An 18,627-nucleotide genomic window follows, 5' to 3' on the forward strand; every position below is an offset into this window, starting at 1 on the left:
TTCTTTTTCAATACTTCATACTATCGATTTTTTATATTTTAAATTTATTTTTCATATTTTTAAATTTTTCACGTAAATCATGAAATATTAATTTTATAAAAAAAATTAAAAATTAATATAAATTACATCAAAATCGACTTTATTTTTATATTAGAATTTGACACACACTAAGTGGAGGGAAAAATAATGTTTTAAAAAGAAAAATTGTGTTTTGAAAAGATAAATATCTATAAAAAGGGTGAATATTTTTTTTTAAAGTGAGTAGACATATGTATTTTTAATATTATATTTTTTATAATATATTTTTAAATTTTTTTGTTTATTCCCCAACCAAGTTAGTGTTAATATATATATATATATATCATGAAAATTAAAGGGAACAAAGAATATAGGATTAGGACCGATGGGGAATAAGTGAATATATGGTACTTAATGGAATTTTCTTAGTTGTATATAATTTACCACCGATTTTCAATCAAATTCTATATATTTTATTTAACAGTAAGAGATTTTTGGACTTCATTCGGTATATCTTTTATTTTTCGATTAGTCCAAGTAAATTTATTTTCGTTCGATTTGAAAAATTCAAAAAAAATTATCTTTTCGTAACCTTTTAATGGATTGAAACTCAGACAATAAATAAAGGAACACATTCTCATTACCACTTAAATCAATTATTCGTTGATAATCCTATATACGTTTGAAAATGAACTATAGTCCTAAGGTTGCTTGAAAGTTTCTGATTTATTAATTTTATTAAGGAATAATATCTATCCAAAATTGAAGTTTTTGAACTCCATAAATCAAGTTAATGCGACTTTGGCTTAGTGATAAGAAAGAGGTTCTAGAATATTAAGGTCTTATATTCAAGTCCAATTGTGTTCAAGTCCAGAATTTTGGACTGTTTTCTTGATTAAGGCAACACAAGAAGAAAAGTTGGAAACGTGCATGTATGCTTTATGGATGCTATGGTTTAATAGAAACAGATGTCTCCAAGAATCTACATGTGGAACTGTACGTGAGGTGGTGTTTAAGGTGGACCGATTTTTTCAGGAAGGCAGGGAATTGCAACAAGGCTTATATAAGAAAGGGAATTGCAGGGAGACAATGACGAGGTGGATGCCATCTGTGGATGTTGAATTCAAAATCAATGTGGATGCATCTTTTAAGTGCACAAACAAGACAGCAAGGTTAGGAATGGTCACTTGGTATAAAAGAGGTAAAGTGGTGCTATGTGCAACAACGAGCACTTCGAACGTAAGCTGTTCTCTTCATGCAGAAATGAAGTCTGTTCTCTTTGGGATTGGTATTGCTAGGGAATGGGGCTATGAGAAAATGGAGGTGGAGCTGATGCAATAATGGTGGTACAGGAGCTTGCAAAGACGGGGGGACTCTTACTTGGAGAGAACAAGAATAACAATGGAGATTTTGAGGGTAGCATCACAATATAGAAGTTGTCGATTCCTATATGTCAACAGGTCTGCAAATACTTTGGCTCATAACGTTGCCCGGCTATCTTGTATTGAGGGCCAAATATCTGTATGGGAGCATCTCCCAGATTCCATCACAAATGTTGATGTTTTTCTTGCATAATGAAAGTTTTCATGTTTCGATAAAAAAAAAAGTGATTATTTAATGATGTGATAATTGATTAAGAAAATAATTTAAAAAAACTCAATAAATGATATTAAGTGTTTTATTAAAGTATATATTTATGAAAATTAACAAATTAATTATTAAATAAATATAAAAAAACTATTTAATTTTACTTATAAAATTTAAAATTTTCACTATTAATATATAAAATTACAATATTCCTACTAATGGGTTGGTGGAAGCCCGACCCGGCTCACGTTGGACCGGAGTTGGGCTAAGGTTTTAAAGAGACCAATCATAATAAAAAGGTTTGTCAGCGGAGAGGAAAATCATATAAATTAGTCTGCGCTCCGTAATGCAGACCCCTAAAACTCATAGTACGTCTTGGTTTAAGCTCCGCGATGGGGAAGAGCAAGGGCAAGCAGCGGAAGCAAATAACTCTGCCGCCGGAACCCCCTCCGGAAATAACCGAGGATGAGATTGAAGTCTCCGACGAGGACCTTCAATTCGTCGACGAAAATAAAGACTACGCTGGCTTCGTCTCTCGCTTGGACATTCATTCTATCACCATGTCCGTTACCTCTTTCTCTATTTTCTCTCCAATTTTTATTTTCTTATAAAGCTTAGTTATTAACAAGAGAATAATTTATTATTTACTGGAAATTGTTTGCATTGCAGTAATCCTAGAAGTGGAATTTTTTATAATCACAACTTACAGTTAGAAATTTTTTTCCCTTTTGTTAGAATAATTGTTTCACAAGTGATTTTTATGTTATTTATCGATTTATTTGTGAATTTTGCTACTTAATTTTTGTTTCCGAAAGCAAAAAAAAATCTTTTTGAAAAGAAAGCAAGCTGTATTTTTTATAATTAAAATTATAAATGAATGTTTCATTTGGAGAACGATCATGTTGGAATTGGTGTTATAATTCTAGTCGTTTCTGCAAGTTTTATTGATTGTATGATTTCTTTCTGTCAGTTGTTTTTATGGTATAATAATTTGTTAGGAAACAAGAAAATACAAGAAAAAAATAACAACCAAATGGAATCAGATTATGCCTTTGTAAATTTGACTGCAGTAACATATAGTGAGAATCAATAATCGATAATCTCAACTTACAATGGGCATTTCCTTTCTTTTTATTTTAGCTGCATTTGATCAATGTCAATTTGTCTCTAGGTGTTGTACTGTGTCATTGCTTTTTCTTGTGGTGTAAGTAAAAAGTTAGGGTTTTCTGTTTGGCTATACATGCTGAGATTTTATAGTTGGATGTGGAAATTAGTTAAAGTTGAAATGATATTCAGCTGTGACAACTTGAAATGAGAATTAGTTATCTCAACCTAACTATGGGAACTTTCTTTTGTGGGTAGGCAAGTCACTCGGGTGGAGGGTTTCAGTGAAGATGCTTTGTATAAGAAATGAAGAAGGAAGGAACTGAAGCAGAAAGAGAATGAGAAAACTGTTGTTCAAGTTGATCCAGTTGATGCCCTTCCTGTCAAGACTTTGGATGGAGAAATCTACTAGCGAACATGTATCTTATCTATTTCTTAAAAAAGAAAAAAAAAATTATTTTTACTTTCTTTTCTGGTAAAGAAAGTGGGTCCATTAAAGGCAGAGAATGAAATGCTTTATATTGTTATAGAATGCAGTTTCTCAGGCAACAGAAGTAGCTGAAAATGAAGAAGGGAATGAAGATAAGAGCATGGTTAAGCTGACAAAAGCGGAAAGGAGGGCAAGGCTTAAAAAGAGTAAGAAAGAGGCTAAGAAACAAGGGAAGGAATTGGCTAAAACTGAAGTGCAACCTACTCAACAAGAAGCTGTACTAGTATGTTGTTACATTGCTACTCTTTATCTCTTGCAATGTTCAACAATAAAAGAATGAATATTAGATTTTTACATTTTGCATCTTAGACAATTTTGGTAATACAGAAACCTTTTGAAATGAAGGGGTTCAAATTTCTTTAAACTCAGCATATGGTGAGGATGATCTTCTTAGTCTTCATCTTAGTTATATTCAATCAAATTAAAACACTATGCTGGAGCATTCTTTTTGAGCATTAGGGATGTAGCAGGATTTAGTACATATATTAGCATAGCAGGCTTATCACGTACCTTAAACTTTGCCTGTCATATACCACTATATGAAAATGAAGCTGGAATGGCCTCTCAGACAATTATAACAATCTATACTAACTTGATTACATGCTGCAGTGCATTAAGTAAGTTCAGGAATTTAAGGGGCAGCTGCTTGACCATTTTGACAGTTACTGTTTTGTTTGCTAGCCTCTACTATCTCTATGGTACCTTTACCAATCACCGGAACAAGATGGAAACAGAGTTTGTATACTGTGATAAGTATTATCTTTTGAACTGGATGATATAGGTTGGATTCAAGTTAATTCCCTAGTTGGGTTATGTGCAGCACTTGGATTTAAAAGTGGGCTTTTAGGATTTTTGTTAATAGAAGTTAATATTTAGTGTTCCATTGAATCAGGATTTGAAAAGTAGAGTGGCTGGAAGGTAAGAAATATATTACCGTATTTAGCCAACCTTTTGAATGATATGTTTGGAGGAGTTAATTGGTAGGATTTGATGGGAAAATATGTCGAGACCTTTAGTTGTCAAGTATATAAGAAAAGTTTTTAATTTGTCCTACCTTAGACAAGGAGATTTCAGGTTTATTGGAAGTGTTCTTATGTTGTCTTTAGTAATTCAGGAAATTTTAGCTGTCCTAAGGGAAGAAGAAAAGGGTGGAAAGCAGTGTAAGCTTTAGTAACACTTGCCACTTATCACAATTCTACTTGAATCTAATAGAAACCAATTCTAGCTGAATCTGCAAATTTAAGTGAATGGTTTGTTAGTATCTTTATATAAATGTATAGGCATTTTCTTAGAAGGGTTTCCCTTTGCTACATATTAAGATGGTGCAAAAAGCTTTTTATCTTGCTTCTCTATCTGCATCATTAAGTATTATAATTTTATGGAAGAGTGGCTATCTTAGTTTCTCTTGTACTTATGAGCTTGAACACCTTGTTATGTTCTAAAATTTTGCATAGATTGCTTTTGCTCATACTGTTATGTTCTTGCTCTGATGTTCTGAATAATCCTTGTTTCTGTTGTAATACATTAATGGAGAATTTTTGCCTCCATGTGTTTGTGTATGCTGTTACTTATGCTAAATCCCTGCTTAGATGCTTGTTTGCATTTGTTTCTACCATTTGGTATTTTCAATGGGGAATTCATAGATGCTATATTCTCATGCTCCGGTCATTATCTTTAATGTTTAAATATTACTCTTTGTTTAGGCAGAGGTGAAAGAAGACCTCACAGCTGAGGAAGCATTTGAAGGCAAAAAGCGTAAGCTAGTTGAGCTTGGAATGGCACTACTTGCAGACCCAGAAGCAAATATTAAGTCGCTGAAAGGGATTATGCAATTTTCCAAAGATGGTAATCACTCTATTGTAAAGCTTGGACTGCTGTCTACATTGGCTGTCCTTGAAGACATTATTCCTGGGTACCTATCACTTCTTTTTTTCTCTTCTGCTTCTTAATTTTTATTTTACAATTAATTTTCCTTTTTGCTGTGTTGTATTTGTATTTTTACTCAACTTTTAGACATGTGAATACAGCTACCGGATTAGGCTTCCTACTGAAAAAGAGCTAGAAATGAAAGTTTCCAAGGAAGTTAAGAAAATGCGGTACCATGAATCAACACTTATATCGTCATACAAGGTTCGAACTGCTATCTTTTTGTGACCAGTATTCTGAAATTTTAATATGATTTGGTTTAGTTCTTGAGTGGAATTGGCATGGTGAGGGTATTCTCATTCGTTGATTCACAATTACAAAAGGGTTTATGGTGTATATAATATTTAGCATGCTACATCTACCACATGTTCTTTATAGAAAGGCTGATGTTATCTGAAAGCCTATAACATGGCTTAATTGGCACATGGAGTTGTGCAATCATATTATATCCTCCTGGTGAATATGAAAAGATTGTTTAATGCCTCTACAAGAAGATGAACAAAATTTTGTATTATCTTGTGAAGATATGTAATGGATTGTCTAAAGATGCTGCTAGTGGGAAATTTCGCCTTCCCAAAGAGGTTTTTAGCTGGTTTTATAGGATTTCTAATAATAAGTCTTTATGCTTTCCACATACTTGAGTTTATTGTTTGTGCAAGAGATTATTATTAATTTTGGATTTCATCTTAGTCCTCTCATTCCTGGGAATGTGCAACAGGGATACCTGCAAAAGTTGTTAGCCTTAGAAAAGCAGCCCATATTTCATCATGTTGTGGTTTGTTGTATTTGTACATTGCTTGATGCTGTTCCTCGCTTCAACTTCCGCAAAAGCTTGTTAGCTGCTGTTATCAGAAACATAGGCTCCTCAGATGATGTCGAAGGTATAGTGCTTTCTTGTGCTTTGAAAAGTTAAAAATCCTTTAGTAATCTGTTGAGGGCTTTTGAAGGATTAACGTTGGGAATTTAATGTATTAGTATTATAATTTGAGCTTGGACACCACAATTAAACTTCAAAAGCAGTATGATGACAATTGTAAAAGTCAACATGTTTGTTTTGCAAAATTCTAAAAAGCTGCTTTAGGAGATTGAAATACTTATTCAATGACTTAAAACTGTTGTGGAGGAAAATGAAATTTGATTTAATGTCAAAATCCTCTTTTAGCTATTTACTTTAACAATCTTTTGGACTGGCATGTCAAACCTCAGGGAAGCAGTTTAATACTCTCATCTAGTGTGGTTAGATGGCTTCTGTGATGGATGGGCTTCATTAGTCACATGGCTTGATGCTTATTGGTCTTCTATGTTAAATTATTCTAAAACTTTTAAGTTGAGATTGGAAGATTGATCCATTGAGAGATAAATAGTTTACATTCTTGTTGCTTCTTTTCATTTTATTTCTTATTTTCCATATTTATAAGATCAGACATAGAACCTATTCAGCACTGCATCTTTTTTGCTGCTTTGTTCTGGTAAAAAGAAATGGAAACTTGGCTGGAGGAGCCATTTCATTAGTATGTAATCATTTTTTGGTGCTTTTGCTCTTGAAACAGAGTAATAAGAAGTGTAAATTAAAATATTCAAAAAATCCTTTTAGCTTAATTGCTAGGCATGTTCTATACTATCGGTCCAGTTCTGTGTCATTATCATGCATTGCCCGTGGTATCTCAGCTCTAACCAGTTCTTCAACTGCCACCACTGCCCTCTCCCTTTCACCTCATTGCCTTTCTATAACTACGTTCATCATCATAATACTTCATCCTTTCAAGTTAATAGAAAATGAAATGTTCATCAATATATATAGTTGGCCTTTAAAAAGCAAATATATATAATATATATTGGGTATTTTAGTTATCGCATTACTTTCACCTTACTGATTAATAGGAAGAGGGGATAGAGGCTGGGCTTTATTCTAATCCCATTAATTAAAATGAATCTTTGAATAAAAGAACTTTTAAAAACAAACTTAAAGAAATGGTATTTCAAAAATATTCAAGAAGTCAGCACGAAGGAGATCATAATTTCATTCTACCATGTCAAATGAGCCTGAGCTTATGCTGAAGAAGCTTATTTCTATTATATATCCAGACCTTGCCTTTGATCATTTTATGCATAGAGGAATGGTAATTGTTATGTGGCTTCCTTTTCAAGAAAGCTCCCCCTGGTACTTGTCTGCTACTCAGACACTGTGCTAACCTATTAATCCTTGTCCAAAGACTAATTCCCTGCAAATTATGAAATAGACTACATTCTACTGTTTCACTTTATTTCTGACACTTGCAGCTTTAATATCATCAATGAAAGAAATATTATAATGTTCTCCACCATAGCTAGTGCAGTTTCTTGTATCACCCTAGATCACTGTGGAAAGATAGTAATTACCTGTCCCCTCCTCAAAACTTACCAATATAATTGCTTCAGTGATGATCACGTAAAGTATCTTTTTGTTTCTTTTGTCTTTTTCAAACTAAGTACCTACTAGTTTGCAGGAGACCTTGTTGTGCTGCTATTAATTCACTTTTTACCAATGAGGGGCAGCCTGGTGGTGAAGCTACTGTTGGACTGTTCGGTAGATTGCAGATCATGTGAAAGCTCATGATTGTCAACTGCATCCTGATTCTGTTGAGGTGTTGAATAGTCTTAAGCCGTACCTATTTCATACTGCATTTATCTTTCTTTTAATTGTACACTTTGCTTTTTGTGCAAATATTGGTAAAGCTGAACTCATTGGCATGATTGGAATCTGTTTTGTATCTCCTTTATTTTCCCAAGTAAAGACTATGGCCTAGCTCCTAAGTTTGAACCCCGTAACCTTGCCAGAGAAGGTAATAACTTTGTTGAAGTTCCTTTTCCTCTTTGTTTGTTCATCTATTTCCCGTATAAAAGGTATTTGTAGTTATAAACATTTTAAGTTGGAGCTATCAGCAACTGAAAACTTTGGAGTGCATTTTGCATGTTATCTTTATGATTTAATAAGATGTGGAAATGTTATCATCAATTTTTAACTGGTGTATACTTTGCCAATTGGTATTTGATCAAATTAGCTAATGATAATTGGAAGGTGGGATGAATTCGTTAGAAGAAATGCTTCCCTTGTGATTCGCATCATATGTGCTTTTTGTGTAACTTTGTCTCTCGCTGTTCCTTAATGCCTTTTTTGTTAATTTTCTATACTTTTTCTGGTTTTGATGTATTTTTCATTTGATGAGGATCTTGGGAAGCCCGAAGTTCCAAAAGGTAATTGTGGGAAAACACTTATTTACAGCTGGTTGTAATCTTGTAATCTGTATATTTATATTTGTATCTCTAGAATTAAGTATTTGTATCCCTAGAATTAAGGAAGATTTAGTTTCCTAGTTTAACCCCTAGTTAGTTGTATATAAACCTAAGATTCTTGTATAATTGAAGATAAGTAGTTTTTCAATATACATTCAGGTTCCACGTGGTATCAGAGCTTTAGGCTCTTCTTGGGAAGAAAAATTTTCAACCTTCATTGCTGACTTTTTAGGCCTTCATTGCCGAATCCTGTTTAGGCCTTCATTGCCAAACCCTTTCAAAGAAAGATATCACTATCACCCAATTTGAGGAAATGTTAACTGAAAAAATCACTGGAGTACTACAGATCTCTCAGAAACAATGAGAGTTCAACAGGAAAGAGATTGAAAAGCTGAGAAACTTATTGAAAATCCTTGAAAAGCCTATTATGGTATTTTTTTGGGTAAAGTTTCTAGTCTAGGTAAAGCTTTCGATTCTCATGGATTAAATGTTTCGGCTAAACCTATTACAAGTTCTTGGGTCATTAACTCAGGAGCCACAGACCATATGACACATTCCCCACAAAAGTTTAGTACATATAACCTGTGTCCTAGTAATAAGAAAATTGATGTTGCTAATGGTTCACTTACCACAGTGGTAGGATTAGGAGATGTTCAAGTTAATCCCTCGTTTGTTCTCAAAAATGTTTTTCATGTTCCTAGATTGTCTACTAATTTGATATCTATACAAAAACTTACCAGAGATATGAATTGCAAAGTAATTTTTTATCCCTCTTATTGTGAATTTCAGGACCAGAGTTCGGGGAAGATGATTGGACTTGCTAAGGAGAAGGATGGACTATACTATCTTGAGACATCAAATAACACAAGTAGTATCAAAAATAGTTTACCTTTGTTATTTCTTTCTGAAAATTCTTCCAATAAAGACAAAATCTGGCTTTATCATTTTCGTCTTGGACATTCTTCTTTTGGAACCTTGAGAAACATGTTTCCTTCTTTGTTCAAAGAATTAAATGTTGAAGATTTTCATTGTGATATTTGCGAATTTGCAAAACATAGACGTGTCTTTTCCAATCAATAACAAAAGAAGTTCTACTCCCTTTTACTTGATTCATAGTGACATTTGGGGTCCCTCTACAATTCTTAATATTTCTGGTGTGAGATGGTTTGTTTCATTCATAGATGATTATACTGGGGTCTCTTGGGTTTTTTTACTTAAATCCAAATCAGATGTGAATAGTATGTTTTTAAGCTTCCAAAACATGATCCAAAATCAATTTGGATTAAGAATCAAGAGATTTAGGTCTGATAATACAAGAGACTACTTCAATCAGAGTCTATCCACCTATTTCCAAAAAGAGGGGATTATCCATGAGTCATTTTGTGTTAATGTTCCACAGCAGAATGGAGTGGCAGAGAGGAAAAACAACCATTTACTAGCCACAACTCGAGCCTTTCTTTTTCAAGCAAATGTACCTAAATCTTATTGGGGGGAAGCTGTTCTCATTGTCACACATTATAAATAGGTTACATTCAAGAGTTTTGGGATTTAAAACTTTTATGGAACTACTCTCACAATTTTATCCCAACCTCAATACCACAAACAATCTCACACCTAGGATATTTGGTTGTACATCATTTGTTCATGTTCACAGTCATAACAGGGGAAAGTTGGATCCAAGAGTGATTAAGTGTATTTTTGTGGGGTATTCTTCAACTCAAAAAGGATATAAGTGCTATCATCCTCCTACCAAAAAATTTTATGCGTCTGCAGATGTCATTTTTGAAGAAAATAAATCATTTTTTATTCAATCTTATCTTCAGGGGGAGACTTCATTCATAGAAGATAAGGATAAAGACTTCTTTTTGCTTGATTTGCCCCTTTCTTCAACATTTACACCCATTAATTCTTCTGAGTCAAAACCTATTTCTACTGAGCCCAAGTCAAACACTGAATTTGAGTCTGAACCCATTTCAAATACGGAAGATGTGACAGGATAATATTGTTCTTGATTCTATGAAGGAATTATAAGTGTACTCAAGAAGGAAAGTTTCAGATCCTGAACCAGTGCCAGTCCAAGAACCCGATCCTAACTCTGGAAATGAGGTAACCATAGTTTTTGACTGTTTCTCAAAATGAGCATGAATCTCCTAAAACTATAACTAGTGATTATGATTTGTCTATTGCCATTAAGAAAGGAACCAGAGAATGTACCAAGCATCTACTATACCCAATATCTAATTTTGTGTCATTTGAAAAATTCTCACCATTCCACAAAAATTTTCTTGTGAGCCTAAACACTATTTCTGTTCCAACTACATTATCCGAAACATTATCCAGTGAGAAATGGAGGCAAACCATGAAAATAGAAATGGAGGCCTTAGAGAAAAATCAGACATGGGAACTGGTAGAGTTGCCTAAAGGAAAAAATCCAGTGAGGTGTAAATGGGTTTTCACTGTAAAATATAATGCAGATGGTACTGTTGAAAGGTATAAAGTCAGGTTAGTGGCTAAAGGCTACTCTCAAACCTATAGAGTGGATTACCAGGAAACCTTGGCTCCAGTTGCCAAGATGAATACAGTTAGGATTTTGTTATCATTGGCTGCAAATTACAATTGACAGCTTCAACAATTTGATGTAAAGAATGCTTTTTTACATGGGAATTTGGAAGAAGAAATATATATGAAGGTTCCACCGGGATTTGGAGATCATCTAGAAGCAAACAAAGTATGCAGGCTAAAAAAAGCTTTATATGGCCTTAGATAGTCTCTTAGAGCTTGGTTCGGGAGATTTGCCAAAGTGATGCTAGCAATGAGATATAAACAGAGTCAAGGAGATCACACATTGTTTACCAAACACTCTGATTCAGGGAGAGTCACAGTTCTATTAGTGTATGTTGATGATATAATTGTAATTGAAGATAATGAAAAAGAGAGAGAATCTCTAAAATAGTGTTTGGCTAGAGAATTTGAGATAAAAGAGCTAGGGAGATTGAAGTACTTCATAAGAATTGAAGTAGCTCACTCACGGCATGGTATTTTTATCTCACAACAGAAATATGTGATGGATCTTCTGAAGGAAACCAGGAAGCCTGCATGTAAACCTGCAAATACCCCTATAGATCCTAATCATAAAATTGGAGAAGCTAATGAAGATGCTGCTGTAAATAGAGAGATGTACCAAAGATTAGTTGGAAGACTCATTTATCTCTCACATACTAGACTTGATATAGCATATGTTGTGAGTGTGGTAAATCAATTTATGCATAGTCCTAAAGAAGTGCACCTACAGGCTGTCTATCGTATATTGAACTATTTGAAGGTCAATCCTAGGAGAGGTATCTTATTCAAAAGAAATTCGGAGTTAGTTCTAGAAGTATATACAGATGCTGATTATGCAGTTTCGGTAACTGATAGAAGATCCACCTCAGGTTACTGCACTTTCTTAGGTGGTAATCTTGTGACTTGGAGGAGTAAAAAACAGAATGTGGTGGCAAGATTAAGTGCTGAAGCAAAGTTTAGAGCAATGGCTTAAGGAATTTGTGAACTACTATGGTTAAAGATTATCCTAGAAGACTTGAAGATCAAGTGGGATGGATCAATGAGACTTTACTGTGATAACAAGTCTGCCATAAGCATTGCATACAATCCTGTGCAACATGACAGAACAAAACACATTGAAGTAGACTGGCATTTCATAAAGGAGAAACTAGATAGTGGGTTGATTTGTACACCTTATGTATCAACCAAGGGTCAACTTGCAGATGTGTTAACTAAAGGTCTTAGAAGTGCAACATTTCAAGAAATTATTTCCAAGCTGGGAATGAAAAACACCTATTCACCAGCTTGAGGGGGAGTGTGGGAAAACACTTATTTATAACTGGTTGTAATCTTGTAATCTGTATATTTATATTTGTATCTCTAGAATTAAGTATTTGTATCCCTAGAATTAAGGAAGATTTAGTTTTCTAGTTTAACCCCTAGTTAGTGGTATATAAACCTAAGATTCTTGTATAATTGAAGATAAACAATTTTTCAATATACATTCAGTTTCTACAGTAATAACAAATTAAGAACAAGAAAAATAAAAAGAGAAAGAATATTGAGGAGTTAAATCATTTCCAAGGAAATGACAGAAAGAAAAGTAAGCAAGAAATGATAGAAAAGATGAAGGAAGAGGTATTAATCCCTAAAATAGCAACAATCTTGATGTTTCCATTACCTTTCTTGTTACAATTATCACAGCATTGATGTTTGAATGCTTCGCCTAGGTTGCTGCAGATTATAAAGCTGTTGCTTATAGTCCAGATGTTGAGGAACGGAAGAAGATGCAATCTGAGACAATTTCTTCTGTATTTGGGACATATTTCCGCATTTTGAGGCATACCATGCAATCATCTGTAGCCAGGTGTGTTTGATTATTACACTATTACAATGATCAGTGTGGTTGATTAGTGGTATTTTCTGAATTTGTCCACGAGTTGTTTCGGGCAGTGAAAATTGCTGCTTCTATATCGTATTGATGAAAGATGGAGGATAAAAGACAACTATATACATGAAAAGCAGAAAATAGCAAGAACTCTAATTTCTGACAGCCTTGGCTTCATTTAACAGTTGTTATGGCTCCAAGTGAGGGTCAAAGATAGGGATTCAACTCCCTCTAACCTTATTGAAAATGTTCCTAAAAAAAAAAAAACTTTTATATTTTTTGCAGATGCAGTGTATCTTGAAATGCAATTAGTTAACCAATTGCAAAAATGAGCCCCTGCATTTTCTATTATGACTGCTGTTTCAGGGACATTTTGTATCTCAGATAGGTGGCTCTTTTATCAAACCTCACGGGCCCCCCAACCCCACTCGTCTCTCTTCTTCTCTTCTGATCAAATCAAGTGATCAAGAACTAGAGAGAGAGACAGAGACTTATGTCTGCCAACCTGTAGTCATAGCAATTTAATATAGGACATGCGAAATCATCAGTCCAGCTTTTAGTGGGCAATTGAGTGCTGGCATGGGGGTGCTAACCATCAGCCATGTAGGTTTACAAAATAATGCAAAAAAAGTTCATGAGTAGTTTGATTGATTCATAAGGTATCAGTGGTTGAAGAAAATAAGCCAGAAAAGATCATATGTATTTTCGATAGTCTGCATCACTCTTTAGTTTGAAGAAAGATGACTCCTTCAGGTTCTCAAAAAGGAAGGCAGTTAGGAACTTTTTTTCTTTATCTCCTCCATGCTATCTCGATGACATTAACTGCAAATGGGTTTTTCGGTTTTTGTCTTGATTTGTCTTGAAAATTAATGAAAGTTGGGTTTGTTCAAGGCTTTACTCTCTCCTTAACGCCATGTTTGGATAGATGAAAGGAAAGGAAAGGAAAAGAAAATGAGGTTTTTCAAAGATAAGGAAATGATACATTTACCCCATTGTTTGGATGGCTAAAATTAATACAGGAATGAAAAGGAAAGAAATCATAACTACCATTGTTTGGTTAACAAGTGAAAAGGAAAAAAAAAAGATTTATTATAATATTTTTCTGATTATATGCTTTTCTAAATAAAATTATTTTTTATATATTAAAAATATTTTTTTTTCAAAATTAAAAACTAAAAATAACATTTTGTTGATATACATAATTATTATTTTCAATATTTTGACTAATAAATAAATATACATATATTATTAAGATATATAAGGGAAAATTGTTTATAACTTGCCCCTTTAATTTCACACGTCCCATTACATCCTCATGTTGCTCTCTTTTCCTTTTCCCAAACATCAACCCAGCAAACCATTTTCATTTTTCCCCATCCTCTGCAATAATCTCTTATATATACAACCTCGAGGCTTCTATAGGCTTTTCTTTTTATGTGCAGAACCTTTCTTTCTTCATGTGAACCACGTAATAACCATGTGATTTTGCCTTGAATCGTTTGTGGTAATTTTTTTGATATGGTGGTTTTTAATTGTTGTGTTATTGGACTACCTAGTGAATTGAAGATTAACAAAATTAAGAGTTTTAAAGAAAAAAAAAATCATAACTTTACCATTTTATTGTTTAAATGTGTTAATATAGTCTTTTTGTATGCTAGTAATTATGGCTGTATAATGGATGTAATCAACACCTTTGCTTTTTATTGGCCACAGTTTTTTTGGCCAGTCTTGGCCACGGTATTGGCTCTTTTTGTATTCATCAAATATTCATGATGACATGCCAACATGCAAACAGACTCAAAAATCTCATCCATCATTTTATGTGGTTTTTCTTCATGACAATGCTCCAGAAAAAGAAAGTCTTTATATGGAATTGTAAGGAAAGTCTTTAGATGGAATTGTAAGGTTTGCTGAAATAATTGAGAATTTTGTAGACATTTCAGCATCTAAACTTTTTTTTTGCGTTTCCTTTCCCTTCCTTTTACCCAATTTGAAAGGGAAACCAAGGGTTGTTAAGTACCCCCTCCATTTCCCTTGTTTTATTTATTAGTTATCCGAACAAGAGAAAGGATTCCCTCTTTTCCTTTCCTTTCCCTCCATTCCCCTCAATCCAAACATAGCAATTTCAATACGTGTTTCATAAACATAAGAGGGGCAAAATGCATCTCAATTTTAGTAGTATACATAAAATCAGAGTTTTATTTGTTAGAAGAGTATAACTTTGTTAACATTGATTGAGATTTCGAAACAACGGTGGATTAGGAAGGTTAATGCTGACAACATAATAAAGTGATTGCCAAATGAATTTTTACACTTATCTCCTTTTTATTTAATTTTAACTTGTCTTGCCTTTGTATGATATTTCAAAATCTCTAGCGGACCAGCTAATTCTGTTATTTTCTTTCCAGTTCTGAAGCAAATGGTAATATACTTCCTGGTGCGTCTGGGGCACATCCACTTCTAGCTCCTTGTTTGACTGGTTTAGGAAAGTTTTCTCATCTGATTGACTTGGATTACATTGGAGATCTTATGAATTATTTGAACAGGCTTGCTGCAAGAGGTAGCAACTCAGATAGTTCTGCCTGGATAGTGCAAAACTTGACTGTGTCTGAGTGCCTTTGCTGCTGCATTGTTGCTTTTAGAGTTATGAGGAGCAACCTTGATGCTTTGATGTTGATTTGCAAGACTTTTTTGTCCAGCTTTACAATGTTGTACCTGAGTACAGGCCTGGAAGGTTAGTAGGATACCGGCTGTTCCTTGTATTTTATCCAATGAAATCATAGGTTAGGAGTAACTGTTAACTTTGGTAGTCTTATCCTGCTGCAAAAGCCTGTTGAGACTTTGCTTGTTTCAAGCCTTTTTCAAATACTGAAATCAACCTTCTCAAAGAACAGATTTTTAAAAAGCCAGTCACCAGAGGCAAAACAGCAAAGTATCAAGTTACTATTGAGTCTCTCTAAAAACATCACAAAAAACTTAGCTCCAGTAAATTTGGTGCTTAACGTTTGTTTATGAAGCAGAGATCAAGGTGAAGTGTTAGATGAGGCTCTGAAGATCATGCTATGTGATGATATGCAACATGACATGCAAAAGGCAGCTGCATTTGTGGAACGCTTAGCCACATTTTCTTTGTGCTTTGGATCTGCAGAATCCATGGCTGGTGTGTTAATTATTTGAGTTGCTCAACTATTTGATTTCAAGTGATTCATTATGGTAATTTTAAGGCATTTTTTCTGTTTTTTTCTTTTTGAACTTTGCAGCCTTGGTAAAGTTAAGGCATCTTCTTCAGAAAAATGTATAAGTGCTGAAATCTATTAGAAAATGATGTAGGTGGTGGTTCCGTGTCAGGCTCGGCTCAATCACAGTAAGCTATTCTGCTACTCTTAAAATGATAGAATACTTTCTCATATGCATTGTGTTGATAGTGACAACTGTTGCATATAATGTTCTATTGACATATGCTCCTTTCATTCTTGGCAAATACATTTGTCATTCTTTTTACAGTTTTTCCTGTTACCTCTATGACCCATATTTATTCTGGATTTATCCTTATTTGGAAAATCTGTTACTTCTATCCATTATAAGCTTTATGAGTTGTTTATGAAAGAATGACTTGGAGTGGGATGTAAAATTACAGACTGAGAATAATAATGAAGCATGAATTTTCTAGTTTCTGAACATATTGTGCCAACCTGTAGCATTTTACAACGGGTTTGTGATTTGTGCTTTTTTTATCTTGTACAAAATTGTTAAATTACTATTGTATTGAGCCCTTTAATTTCTTCTTCCTTAGGGCGTTCAATTTTAGTTGATATATTTGACATTTTGGTACCAAAATCTTGCAGTTGGTGTCATTTGTATCACAATTATTGCACTGGCTTATGAATTTTGGTTGTTTTAGAAACAGACATGAATGTAGTTGTTGGTTTTTGCTCTGAAATTGTAACAAACGCAAAACAACCATTTGATTTGCAGTAATACCAACCATATCCCTCATACCCCAACTTAAAGTGGTGCACTTGCGTCAGTACTTTGGGAACTGAGTCTTCTATCTAAACACTATCATCCAACCATGACGGCACTGGCTTTGAGCATCTCAACCATGAACGCTACTACACAGAACCAGGTTTGTCTCTCCATTTCTCCTCAACAAGCATTTAACAACTTGTCACTAGAGCAGGAGTTATTCGACCGACAGGGGAGCACCCAGAAATCAAATAACAAGAGGAAAAGAGGAAATGCACCCTTGGCATCGGCTGGTATTGAACCTACTTTGATCGATGAAAATGAGGTGAGCAAGAAACTTAGTAGGGATTTCATGCTTCTTCGGGACATTAAGGAGAATGAGAGATTAAAGGGTGAGTTGGACCAAATTATGTCGGCTTTACAGTTATATGAAGAATACAAGATGCAAAGCAAGTCCTCAAAGCACAAAACCAAGAAAAGCAAAGAATTGTTGGCTGTAAACTGAAATTTGAACTTCAAAATTTTTTAGAACACCGTCTTTTGACGTTAAATTTCTTCATTTTAGTTTCTTACCCCACTTGTTATTTTGGGCTTAGTTCTCATATGCATCATGGATTTCAAGAAGTAAAAATTTTGAAATAAGGTACTATTCAAAGTAATTGTTGCGAGAATGGGGAATGAGTACTCTAGTTTGACTTGATTATCAATAATCAAGTGTTGTTATTGTTATTGTATACAAGTGTTGAAAAATGGGTGGTGGGATAGACTGCTCCTACCCTTGCCCTTTAGTAGAAATCTTTGTTATCACTCAAACATTTTCTTTGCCAGCTTTTTCCTTCCAACTGATCATAACTCCAATCTTAAACTCGTTAAACATCAAATATATTAAACATTCATTGTGTCTATCACTCTTTTTTTTTTTTTTGATAAATAGTAATTAGTGCTTCATGTGAGTACTTAAAATGGGGACTCCAAAAACCTTGTTTCTAGCCATATTATTTTAATCAAGAATAAAAAAAAAACAAGTAACTTTGAGTTTATGGGGAAAAAAAAAGTATTTTCAAACTAAGAGCTTCAGATCCTAATAGCGTGTAACAGTTAGCTCAACGCATGTGCCTCATATCTTGCATTCACATGTTTTCCTTTCTCTAATTCCATTGCCCTTTTTCTCCGGATCTTCAATCATTTCCTCTTAAAAAAATAATCTTAAAAACTCATCTCCCTACTCTCAAGGGCAAAAATATCTTTGTTTCTCGAGAATCATATATATTTTTTCATAATATAATTAAGAATATTTTCTAATTTTTTCTAATTTTAATTTCTTTCTTAAATGATTTTAATTTTTTTTATATTAATTTACTGTATTAGAGATTTTATTTTTTAAAATTAGAGCACTCCTCACAAAAATCATACCCTAATAAACGATGAAAGAAAATTTTTCTTATCAATTAAACGAACTACTTTGGGAAGTCGAAAATAATATGGAAAATAAATATTTTACAATATTATTCAAAGATACGTGATGAATGATTATGATTAAGAAAATGAACGTGACTCTGCATTCTAAGATGCATGTGGCCTCAACCGCAAATTAAGGGCATGCATTTGCATAGCACACGTCAAAAAGTTGGTCCAACATTGTTCTTGGACTTGTTAATTAATCTTTGCTTATCCTTAATGTCATTCTTATATAATACTATATTTTACTACATTTCCATCTTATTATATATATATATATATTTTTTTTACGTATCACAATAATGATTTTTATAAAAAAAAACTAATAAAATTTAAATCTGACTGCTAAAATCGAAAATTCATCATTTACAAAAAT

The 18,627-nt window shown here is 33.6% G+C and overlaps 1 long non-coding RNA gene and 1 pseudogene across 2 annotated transcripts; both read left to right on the forward strand.

Moving 5' to 3' along the window:
* Nucleotides 1-1,925: 1,925 nt before the first annotated feature.
* Nucleotides 1,926-16,984, forward strand: LOC111276059 (nucleolar complex-associated protein 3-like; annotated as a pseudogene). Its single transcript, XR_016333490.1, has 12 exons — nucleotides 1,926-2,167; nucleotides 2,968-3,128; nucleotides 3,247-3,422; nucleotides 4,903-5,111; nucleotides 5,227-5,329; nucleotides 5,844-6,006; nucleotides 7,605-7,749; nucleotides 12,670-12,806; nucleotides 15,236-15,561; nucleotides 15,848-15,987; nucleotides 16,088-16,191; nucleotides 16,803-16,984. The product of XR_016333490.1 is annotated as a nucleolar complex-associated protein 3-like (transcript).
* On the forward strand, nucleotides 16,979-17,588 carry LOC149511579 (uncharacterized). Its single transcript, XR_016333491.1, has 2 exons — nucleotides 16,979-17,118; nucleotides 17,218-17,588. It is a non-coding gene; the product is annotated as an uncharacterized LOC149511579 (long non-coding RNA).
* The last annotated feature ends 1,039 nt before the right edge of the window (nucleotides 17,589-18,627 follow it).

Source organism: Durio zibethinus, chromosome 25 (genome assembly GCF_047325235.1).
Source record: "Durio zibethinus cultivar Kanyao isolate XHJ-2024 chromosome 25, ASM4732523v1, whole genome shotgun sequence".
NCBI lineage: Eukaryota > Viridiplantae > Streptophyta > Magnoliopsida > Malvales > Malvaceae > Durio > Durio zibethinus.